This window comes from Camellia sinensis, chromosome 2, assembly GCF_055761805.1.
Source record: "Camellia sinensis isolate YWXY chromosome 2, ASM5576180v1, whole genome shotgun sequence".
Lineage (NCBI taxonomy): Eukaryota > Viridiplantae > Streptophyta > Magnoliopsida > Ericales > Theaceae > Camellia > Camellia sinensis.
Genome location: NC_138962.1, coordinates 122693426 through 122701112, shown reverse-complemented (window position 1 = coordinate 122701112; position 7687 = coordinate 122693426). Strand labels below are relative to the sequence as shown.

Sequence of the window (7687 nt, the reverse complement as noted above, 5' to 3'; positions counted from 1 at the left end):
CATACAATGAAAGTGTGAGAGACAGTGATCGATCGTCGACTGCGATGGTTTGGTAAGAAACAACATGTGGAGAAGATGAATGTTGCTAAGATGATGATGTTAAGATGGATTTGTGACAAGACTAGAAAAGACAGAATTAGTGTAAAAATTCAATGTATAAAGAGAATTGTATTATTGATTGATGTATTGATTTTTATACTGTCTATTACAAATGGTTCCTTATATAGATGTAGGTGTAGTGGATGGTGGTAGTGGTGTAGTGGGTTAGGTTTAGTGGAGTATGTGAGGTGGTAGTGGTGTAGTGGGTTAGGTTTAGTGGAGTAGGTGAGGTGGTAGTGGTGTAGTGGGTTAGGTTTAGTGGAGTAGGTGATGGTAAATTCTAACAGCCCCCCGCAAACTCAAGGAGGATAGAAACTAACCAACTTGAGGTTGAAGAGAGGAACAAAACAAGAAAAATACATAAAAATAAAAAAGGGTAGGAGACACTGTATGGTCGTGTCAGACCATTGGTGAAGACACTGGATGGTGGTGTCATAACGTTGTAGAGGACACTGTATGGGGGTGTCATAACCATGTAGAGGACACTGTATGGTGGTGTCATAACGGTGTAGAGGACACTGGATGGCGGTGTCAGACCGATGTAGAAGACAGTTTATGGGGTCATGTCGGACCGTTGTAGCAGACAATGTTGTGACAGTTTACGGAGTCTTGCTGGACCCTTGTAGAAACTAACCGGAATCAATGTCGGGACAGTTTACAGAGTCTTGTCGGACCCATGAAGGAGCTAACCGGAATCAATGTCGGGACAGTTTACAGAGTCTTGTCGGACCCATAAAGGAGCTAACCGGAATCAATGTCGGGACAGTTTACAAAGTCTTGTCGGACCCCTTAAAAAGTCGCACCCTCAAAAGGTGTGCCCAATCTATCAAAAGGCGTGCCCAATTCATCAAAAGGTGTGCCGGACATGATGGCGAGGCACGTGAGTGCCTTGGTTGGCGTGCCCGTTTGTCGTCTGGCGGCAAGTGGCGCGCGATACGCGTGGCTGCCTCGGCTATTTAACCAAGACGAAGGCTGAGGCTGAGGCATACCATTCTGAAACCTCTGAAACCAACCCTTCTCTGAAAAAACTCTGCCTCTTCGGAGAGAGAAACTGTGGAACACTTTGTAGTCCAGAAAAATGGCTTCGTCTTCCCGCGGGCTACTCACCTTCTTTCCCGACCTCAACGAGTCAACGAGAGAGAGAACTGGTGCGGTGGCACTGGAAACTCAACCAAGCGCCCCGGAGTTTGCTCCGTTGAACTTTCCGATGCGGGCTGTGGAGCAAAGAATGGCAGGGCAGTCAGATGTGGAGGCCAATCAGTATACCTTGAAGTCATGTGTGGAAACCATGACGGCGGTTACAAATTTGTCGAACCGGCTGCAGAGTAGGACAAATGAAGTGCAGCATTTAAACTCCCAGCTGGCTCTGCTCCAACGCATGTATAAGGATGCGCGAGCAGAGATAAGTGTGCTAAAGGCAGAAAACAAAGAGCTGAAGCGGAAGGCCACCGTGATGTTCCGATTTGGAGGGCCGCCATATACTGCAGTGGAGGAGTATGGGGGAGTGAACGTGCTGGGCGGCGTGGAAAACACAGAGGCAGCACCGTCAAGGACTGCCCAGGACGGAGGCAAGAAGAAAAGACCAGCGGCAGAGTAGAGAAGGAAAAAATCCCACGGTGGATGTGGTTGTGTTTTTTTTTTTTTGTTTTTTTGTTTTTTTTTTTTTGTTTTTTGTTGTAAAATGGTGATCGGGGTTGATCCCCAATATGAATAAAATATGGTGTGTTGTGCAAATATAGAACTTGGTTTTTTTTTTTTTTTTTTTTTTTGTAATAAGAATAAGAAGATGATCCAAGGCATGGACAGCATCATTATGGCAAGTGGAGTTGAAATATTAAAAAAAGATGGAACCACGGTTTTGGTAAAACCCACGGTTTTTGGTTTATTTATTTATTTATTTATTTTTTTAATGTATTTATTTATTTATGAAATAAAAGATAAAAAAGTGGGTGGTGGAAAATGTGATGATGGTGTTGGGTGGTGGAAAAAAGTTAGGAGAGAGAGTGGGTGTAAAGTGATGTAAAGAAAAAAATAAAGAAATAAAAAAAAAAAGTAAAAAAAGGGTAGTGCGTGCATGTGGGAACAACGGGAAGTGAGAGAGAGAGAGAGAGGTTCCACCCCTCCAAGATTATTCTTTGTTTGTTTTGTTTTTAACTTTCTGAAAAAGCAGACATGGGAGCTGCTCCTGATCAATCTCTCTGGGTCTGGAGTCCTCGACTTGAGATCGAACGCATCTCAACAGCTCATTCACAGAAGGACACCCATGGAAGCTCTCCAGAGGCCTTCGTTGGTGAATCGAGGATAGAGATTTACTGTGTATTTCCCAAGCACAGTTCTGGCAGAGAACCAAGTTCTCAGTGGAACAGAGGATGGAGGCAGGGGTGGAATCACATGAGTCGTAGAGCAGAGAGCGAGTGTGTTTTGTGAAGAGCTGATTGGTGGCGTGGACTTGTTGGTCACAAGAGAAACAGAGCTTTGCAGAGTCGGCTCTGCAGTACAATAGAGCTTTAGATTCTCCACAGAAATTGCAAATTCGTTTCTGGGTTTTGGAGTTTTCTTGATCTTGTTCTTCTTCTTCATTGTCTTGTTTCACATGTAGGGGCGTTGCAGAAGCATCAGCCATTGGAATTGTTGAAGAAACGGCAGCCCTGACGGCCCCAGATTCTGCCTGACCAGTTCTCTGGGGCTTCGATGACGACTTGTTTGCCGATATAGAGGGGGAAGCCGCCGTCTTTGGGAGTCGTGTGGCCGGCTGTGCCGAGGATTCTGGGCCATATGGTTTCCTTGCAGTTGTTCACAACGATGAGTGGAGTCCCATCTGTAAAAGAGAGAGACATGAACAAGAAGGGGAGGAAGATGAGGTGCCAGGATGTTGGCATTTCTTCTGAATCTTGGAGAAGAAAATAGAGAGAGGTTTGAAATGGTTGAGATTCGGCGGGCGGCCAAGGCAAGGTTGCCGCCCGCCGGAAGGCGAAGAACACCAAGATCTTTAACCTTGCTCTGATACCATGTAAAAATTCAATGTATAAAGAGAATTGTATTATTGATTGATGTATTGATTTTTATACTGTCTATTACAAATGATTCCTTATATAGATGTAGGTGTAGTGGATGGTGGTAGTGGTGTAGTGGGTTAGGTTTAGTGGAGTAGGTGAGGTGGTAGTGGTGTAGTGGGTTAGGTTTAGTGGAGTAGGTGAGGTGGTAGTGGTGTAGTGGGTTAGGTTTAGTGGAGTAGGTGATGGTAAATTCTAACAATTAGAAATGAATATATTCGATAATGGGTAGGAATAATACCGATAGAATATAAGTTGAGAGAAAATAGATTAAGATGGTTTGGTCATGCAACCAACCCCATTTGATGAGACTCAATGCTTGGTTTGTTTTGATTTGATTTAATTTATTTGACAAATTGAATAAAAGCTATCTTTTGAGAGCCTAGGACTACAGTTAAGAATAAAAATAATGAAATGCTTTAACATTAAATAAAATTATACACACCAATCAATGTACTAACAGATGATGTGACATATTTTTATTGACTTTGAGTGTTTATAATTTATATAATAGGTGAGCTCCATAATTTTGAAGTAATAATATAACATGTATTGATACATTAATTGATATATCAATTGGTGTGTGTAACACCATTGTTTAATGTTTGACAAAACAAATGACAATTAATGGGGGAAAGCAACTTTGCAAATAAATTTTCTTTCAGAGTGCATTAAGTCAACATGGATCCATCATCACACGGATTAGAGTCTGTAATATAACAACAACATGAGCTTGATCTTGATCTTGAGCTGAGCCGAGGTTCCACCAAAAATACTAGTTGAGAACCTTCTGAGCAAAAATGCCAAACCAAACTGATGCATGCCCAGAAAATGAAATGTACAAGGTCGGTGGTAAGTCAAAAATCATTTCAACCAGCAGGCCCAACTTTACAAAGGAAATATCATCCAAAAGATCTAGGTTGCTTGGGAGTTCTATGAGCACTCCTCCACAGCTGATAACAAAGAAACAAAGAAAAAAGTCAACAGGTAGTTACACAGTTCAACTTCTGCAAAACACACACACACACACAGAGCGGAGGTAGGTTTATACATTGTTAAAAACCCAAGTAATCAACTGTGAATGCTCTAAAGACACAAAATTAGTTACAAAGCAAAATAGAATGAAGCAAGCAGAATCGAAATTTGATATTTCATTACAAATATTCACCCAAACGACTGGAAGACATTGTGATTGTTTTAATCAGATAATCGATCCACATTCATCAGCGAAACGCATGCACTGCATCATTGGCATTAATAAATAGAAATGGCAGACAGATAGAACTCTCAACATGATAATGCAACAAATTGATGAGGAAACTCAGTACAGCATGCAATCATGACTCTTTCTTCTTCCACTCTAGCAGGTCACTGGAGGAAGTACACTCTATCCACAGAGTGACTGCATCTCTAAACAAATATTACCAAGTAGCTCAACAACTCCACGAATAACTGACAAAGAATATGGTACACACTAATGATTTGAATGCATGATGCTTCTCATCTTACTTCTTTGTTCTAATTAACATGATTGCATGTGCCTCATGTTGGCAGGAGTAAAAAGAAAAAAGAGACGCTATATGTATATGTCACCGTTTTATATCATCTCCTACATGGATACTCATAATTGGTTCCATGTAATTTGGTGATATAAAAAAGTGAAAAATTGGGTGTTAGATAGCAGTCCTCAAAGAAAAAACCTAAAAGAACAGAAAGACTAAATAAAATGTGTGGCAACATATTCAAAAAGGTAAAACCATAGATAACTGCCATGAGTACAGTGTGAGATAATACAAGACCAGAAAGACTACATTTAAATAAGCACAGCAGCATACCATAAGGAAAAAAACAAGAAACAAGGTAAAACCAAACATAACCGGCTCATCCGATTTCGAAACAATCATGTGTATGGCAATGCTATCAACAATATTGACCTCATAATCTGAATCAGGCCACAGGTTGCCAGATTAGTTATTTTGTGAGCTTAATATTAAATTTAAATACCCAATTTGAAAGATAATGCCAAGAAAAGAGAATGGGTCTTTTGGGACTAGTTGAGAGGGTATGTAGGACACACACACACGAGAATAATGAGAGTGAGTTTCCAGTGGGGAAGATGGTGGTGGTGGTGCAGGTGGCAGCTGATGGTGCCAATAGACATTATGGTCGGAAGTGGTATAGTAGTGGTTTGAGACAGAAGTGATGGATGCCACTGCCACTGGGGAAGGTAATGATGCTAGGAGAGGTGGATGCGATACTGATATTATAGCCTTTATGGGTGGCCTTGATGGTAGGGAAGGCTGTTCTGGTTAGGGGATCTATGGCTTGCAATTGGAAATGATGTTGGGAGAAATGTATTTCATTTTGTTTCTATGAGAAAAGATTTTGATTCAGCTGCTGCAATGAGATTGAATTGCCTTCCTTTTTCAACCGAAAAGGAAGCAGGTAAGTCAATTACTTCGAAAATCCCATCTACCAATACTAAATTGATATAAGGGTTGAGTTGAGGGTGATGTATTTGCCCCTATGGCTGCTAAAAATGATCCAGTTTCTTTTTATTTTTACACTTCGCAGCAGTCATGAAAATGGGAGGATTTTTTCCCCAGAAAATATTATCAACAAAGGCTTTACGAACTTGAGGGCTATCAGCTATGTAACAGTTAGAGAACAATAGAGGTTGAACTATAACAACAAATTTATCTATGGTAGAAAGTACAAAATAAATTTGCCTAGACAAATCCTTATTTAGTTATTCGAAATACTTATATGGTAGACAATAGTTAACAATATTAAAAAAAGGAAGAAAATTCTAAGGGCCTGTTTAATTGCACTAAGTTAATTATTCCATTTTCAATACATTTTGTTTAATTAATATAATTTTCTTCTCAAATTCCTTCCAAACAGCAGACTTCCACAAGCACTTCCCAACAAAGGCAATTCAACACATTTCTTTGAACCAAGTGCTGGTGGAATTTTAACAGTGAGCATAACTCAGATTTAGATGATGACTGATGATGGTGGCTGCTATAAGCGCCCGGGGATATTCATACTTTGACTACTTTTTTTTTGCCCTTTTCTTTGGAGCCTACCCCTGTGGGTTGTACAGGGGGTGATGTTATACATGCCTTGTTGGCTTGCTGTTTTTTGGAGCCTATCCTTGTGGGATGTAAACGATATTTTCTCCTATTCCTATGGACTGTGTAGGTTTTTAATTTTTTTTGGTGAATCTCCTTTGCAGTTTTGGTTAGCAAATCTTTGGGTCAGTAGCTTAGCAAAGTCTAGAGGAGGGTTTGATTTTTTGTTGGTTCATTTTCCCCATTTTTTTAAAAATTGTGGTAGACGAACAGATTTCTATCCCTCAAGATTATGTTTTTTTTAGCTGCCATGCGGGTTGTGCATGTTTTGTTAATAGTTGGGTCAGAAACTCCTAGTCTCTCCTCTTCTTTGTTTTGTTTAGCCTGGGGAATGCCCCTTGTAAATTTGTAGATTTCCTTTGTTTTATTTATGACTGACTTGCCCAAAAAAAAAAACAAAAAAAATCACAGCAAGAAAAGTGACTGCAAAGAGTGTGAGGCTAAAAACAGAGTGTGAATATCATTTCCCCAAAACAAAATTAAGGTTTTCCAAAGGACCTCCAACTCGGTTAATTATCCTTTTACCTTTGTTAATTATTAATATAAAAAAATTCATTATTTTTTGGCAATTTTGTTAAGACTTACTCGGTTATAACCATACATATGCATATTTAGAAACGTACATACACTAGTGCTTGCCATTTTAATTTGTTTGACAATTATTGTTTTGTATTGAATTTACTTCAAGATTGTATACTTGTTCCATTTATATAAAGAAATATGTAGAAGTCAAATGTTCAATTATCTATGTATCCTAATAAGTGGGAACCCCTTTGGTACACACGTAGTTACGTATTTTTGTGGAAAATAATCATAATTTTTTAGTAGAGCTACTACAACTTGCGGTTTAGAGACAAAGTTATGAGTTTTTGTGATAATGTAACACATTTTGGGGTTGGGGTTCAAAATCGATGAAAAAATGCTATTACTACAAAAATAAGTAACATTACCACAAAATGCATAACGCCATTTCTGAACTACAAACTGTCGTAACTCTACCAAAAAATTATGAAACGTTTATCACAAAACTACATAACATATGCCATAAAAATGTGTAACTAGGTGCATATGGTACACCTTTAAGGGATTTCCTTTATTTTAAGCTTCATATCCTACTCCAAGTTGCTTAATGTTTATCATTTCCCATGATAGTTTTTAATTTATTTCCAATTTCCATTCCCCTACTTGGCAACCATAGCACTACATTCTTCACACCTTCCAAAGAAAAACCACCTAAATTTCAGAAAAGTCTCATAAGTAGAAACTGGAACAGTGAAAGTGACTTAACATAGGTTGGAAGACCTGCTCAAACAGATGCAAATAAGGTTACAACACTCCTTTTCAAACGGTTTCAAAGACCTGCTCAAACGATTTCATAGGTAGGAAGGCCTTCGCCCCAAA

The 7687-nt window shown here is 39.3% G+C and overlaps 1 protein-coding gene across 1 annotated transcript in view; it reads right to left on the bottom strand.

Annotated features, from left to right (window-relative positions):
- Positions 1–3679: 3679 nt before the first annotated feature.
- LOC114289418 (SNF2 domain-containing protein / helicase domain-containing protein / F-box family protein) overlaps positions 3680–7687 on the bottom strand; it is a 33542-nt gene continuing 29534 nt past the window's right edge. The window contains exon 9 of the mRNA XM_028233141.2: positions 3680–4105. The gene's annotated coding sequence lies outside the window, so the exon portion shown is untranslated. The remainder of the gene's footprint in view (positions 4106–7687) is intronic.